The sequence below is a fragment of the Rhinopithecus bieti genome, unplaced genomic scaffold (assembly GCF_001698545.2).
Source record: "Rhinopithecus bieti isolate Rb0 unplaced genomic scaffold, ASM169854v2 scaffold_44571, whole genome shotgun sequence".
NCBI lineage: Eukaryota > Metazoa > Chordata > Mammalia > Primates > Cercopithecidae > Rhinopithecus > Rhinopithecus bieti.
The window spans coordinates 183,053-187,283 of record NW_016817880.1 but is presented as its reverse complement, the minus strand read 5'-3'; the positions used below and the strand labels follow the sequence as shown (position 1 = coordinate 187,283).

Genomic DNA, 4,231 nt, shown 5'->3' with positions numbered 1-4,231 from the left:
ATTCTCCCTACTTCCATTTCCCATATCCCTGATTCATTTTTTTCCCAGCAGATTCTACTGTAGTGGAAATTTGGCCAGATTTCTTCTCTTTTTAAAATTATTAAATGGATCTTCATGTGACATAGAATACAATCAAACTCTTTATCTCAACCTACAAGGCCATGTGTAATTTGTCTATTTTTATCTTTTAATTTTCTCAAATCACTAGCTCATTATGGCAAGAAAAACTGCTCTTAATTCCTCAAAATATTCCAGGCTTACACAGATTCAGGAACGGTGCATACGCTTTCGAAGTCTTTTCTCCACCTCCTTTTTAGTAACCTCTTCTTATAATTCGAGGTTCTGTTTAAATGACACTCCCTCACAGAAGTCTTCCCTATTCTACATGGATCCTCACTACTTATTTTCTGAGGCTCTTCTTGTTGTTGCTTTCCTGTGAAACACTTTTCACAACTGGAAATAATTTTATTGATGTGTGTGTTTATTTTCTCATCTATGTTCAATACAGTGGGGCCATTTCGGCCTCCTCATAATTGTATGTTTGATGCCAACATAGTGACTAGTAGGGAGAAAAATTCAATAAATATTTTCTAATGAATGGATAAAAATTTTTAACAAATTAGTGGCTATATTTTGACAGCATACCTTAGTTACAATCTACTCCAGATTGTATCCTTCTGAAACTATTATTTTAAATACAGTTTGAAGTTATTTCTTTGTAAGAAAGTATTCTTCATAAATTACTCCAACATATATTTGTATATAAGATGACTTCCAGTTTTGTCTTAGAAAGATTACGCAGAAAATCTATCTTATACATCAAAATAAATAAATTTTAACTTACAATGTGAATTTTTTATGGTAATTTAAGAAGCTTTTAATGAGCTTCAACACAAGGAAAATAATTAACCAGCTCTTTTTATCTCTTTTGGATTTTAATGTTTTCTGCAAATAACACTTTCTCCAGATGTCCAATCTCCTATCCATTCTGTACAGTTTTCTTTTTCTATTTTGTTCAAACTCATCTCTACACAAACATACATTTTAGCTACATTTCAGGGAGATGGCCCTGTGTGTGGACAATATCATATTGTTGGACCACAGCCATGAATATGCTTCTGAGGATATTGCCAATTTCTTTTGCTAAGCATTACCTTGGTCTTAGTAATTTTTCTACTTATGCAGGATAAAAAGTGAAATGCCAAGTCAACTGTACAATTAAAAGTGCTTAAGAAACAGACATTTAGATATCTAAATGTTAACTTTATTAGAAATAGATTTTTAGTCATAATAATTAGTGATCACAATCCATATGCATGCTAAAACTGAAGAACAGAAGTTAGGTAAAAGTGAAATCTGCATATCTATGACATTGTTTAAAAGTTGTAGAAGACAATTAACTTCTATTCATCCTTCTGATAATAGTTCAAATAAAACTTTCTCTGAGAAGCCTAACCTGAATCCCTTTGCTGAATTTAGTGACCCAGCTATTAGCTCTGCCTTTTCTTGTTATAATCTTTGTAATAAGTTTTTAAAACGGATAATCTTGATAGAGTACAAATCAAATATATCTACATCTTTCTCCAATCGTTGCCTTCAACTGGCAACTCAAAGGTTTCTTTATTTTAAGCTCTTTGGTATTAAATTCTAATCTGACCTAAAATCATTTGTTAGTGAAAACTGATTTGATCACCTTTGAACTACTGAGAGTTTTATTCTCCAAAAACACTTAGGATATGTAACAGAAATACATATATATATTTGGCATGCCAATCCAAATTTATTAAACTACTGATGCTAAGTTATACAAAATTGCACCACTTTAATTAAGGCTTTTAGTTTACATTTGGCCACCTCAAAGTAGTTGTAACATTAGGTTGGTCAATTTAAATACTGTGGCTCCCTGTTGGATAGATACACAATCTTTACATCCAAACATTAATGCATACAAAGCAATGCAAATACACTTATGCATGAGCAAGCAAGGGGTTCACAATGAGAATCTACAGCTGCAGAAGCCTGAAAATGATTTACAAAAATTGTTAAATCATTAAAAAATTGTTTGAAAATATACAATTCTTGTTGTACACCCCCAGTGTACACACAACTATGTGCATGTAAACAAAAAAAAGGAAACATATAATAAGAGATTTGAAAAGTCTGGACATTTCCTTCCCAACAGGTATTAAAGGCAATGTTTTTAAGACATTATACTGAAAGAACTATCATATTTTAAAAACAAGATCACTGTCTCCATAGGTTTTTTAAAATTAAAAAACCTATATAGCTGTGTTAATCAAAGCGCTTATTTTGTACAATAATAATGACCCTGAATTTCTTAAAAAAAATTACAATAAGCTACAAGTATCAAAGAAGCGAAGTTATCTGGAGTAGTCTATCTAGGAGTTCTTTGGACTTTCTTTTATTATGCTAAAAATAGTGGTGCTTTTAGGATTTACATTATTGTACTCCTCAATATAAAGTATGGGGCATGTTAAAGTATACAGTACACCATTTTCATACACATACAACATTGGTGGATGAAGAATGTCTCTTAGCAGTAATACTGGATGTAGCCTCTGGTTTTACCAGCTGCATACTCTAGGACTATTATATAAGTAAAAATCTCTCTTGTGATACTGGAAAGTGATTAGAATATGCAAACTGATATAGTAGCTTTCATCTGCCTCTTAAAGGTTACACCACAGGAAAGTCCATTTAAGATGTTGGTAGGTTTAACAAAGTTGGAATGCTGGCACTGTTGAATTGGGCAACAGTTCTTCAAACCTATCTCAGAGCTACAATGCATTTAGTATATTAAAGCAGCTGACATGATGACTTTTTGCGAGCCTTCCCAGGCACTGGAGGTTTTCTGTTAATTTGCTGCACTAGGTCATAAAAGATCTCATTAACATTTCTTTTTGATTTTGCAGAAGTTTCTAAGAATGTACAGTTGTTCCATTGTCTTGCTAGATTTCGACCTTGTTCCTTCTCTACAACTCTTTCATCTTCCAAGTCACACTTATTACCAACAAGAATCACTGGAACATCATCAATGTCTTTAACTCGAAGAATGTGTTCTCTCTCAGGTCTTGTAAATCGTTAAATGTGGACTGTGCTGTGATGGAATAAACTAATGCAAATCCTTGTCCATTTTTCATGTACAAATCCCTCATTGCTGTAAATTGTTCCCTTCCTGCAGTGTCCAAGATTTCAAGCATACACTGTTGTGCATCTGCTTCAACTTGCTTTCTATAAGAATCTTCTATCGTAGGATCATATTTTTCTACACAAATTCCTTGAACAAATTGTACAGTCAAAGCAGACTTTCCAATGCCTCCTGAGGCAAGAACGACTAGCTTATACTCACGCATGATGCAAGCTTGTCAAAACCTAGTACCTCTCACACTGTCACCGGGTCCCCGCAGCCAGCATCGCCCTGCGCTCCCTCGGGGTCGTTACTCTCGGCGCCACGGCGGTCCTGCCGCTGCTGCCGCCGCTCCGGCTGGTTTACACGCCTGACTCTGGGCGAGGTTTGGTGATGTCCCAGAAATACATATTTTATCATGAGTGCTATCCCAAACTCTATGAGTGTTTCTGAGTATATGATCTGTTATAAATTCCAGTCTCAGGAGTTTCAGGTAACAACTGTTGGGCTTGAACAGCGCATATATGTGAAAACATTATACTCTTTATTTTTAAATATGAAAAAATACATATTCATCTGATTTTGTTATTAAAAGTATGATCTCTTAAAAAGCCAGGTTTCTTTACATCCCATCAATTAAATTAGAAATAACTTCCATCAAGTGGTAAGCTGGTAGAGGCCAGGGACAATTTTTTATGCTTCAATGCCTCTGTGAACATTGTCCAGTATTTGGCACAAAGTAACTGTCTGCAGTATGGCTAAGTTAACAAAAAGAAGGAAGGAAAGAAGGAAGCAAGGAGGGAAGGAAGCAAGGAGAGAGGGAAGGAAAGAAGGAAGGGAGGAAGGAAGGGGAGAATGAAGGAAGGAAGGAAGGAAGGAAGGGGAGAAGGAAGGAAGGAAGGAAGGAAGGAAGGAAGGAAGGAAGGAAGGAAGGAAGGAAGGAAGGAAGGAAGGGAAGAATGAAGGAAGGAAGGAAAGGAAGGAAGGAAGGAAGAAGGGAAGGGAAGAGAGAATGAAGGAAGGAAGGAAGGAAGGAAGGAAGGAGAAGGAAGGGGAGAAGAAGGAAGGAGGAAGGAAGGAATT

General features: G+C 35.5%; 1 pseudogene across 1 annotated transcript; it reads right to left on the bottom strand.

The window, feature by feature from the left end:
• Window positions 1–2,701: 2,701 nt before the first annotated feature.
• On the bottom strand, window positions 2,702–3,542 carry LOC108518109 (ras-related protein Rap-1b pseudogene; annotated as a pseudogene). The gene has a single exon (XR_001882294.1). The product of XR_001882294.1 is annotated as a ras-related protein Rap-1b pseudogene (transcript).
• Window positions 3,543–4,231: the final 689 nt, after the last annotated feature.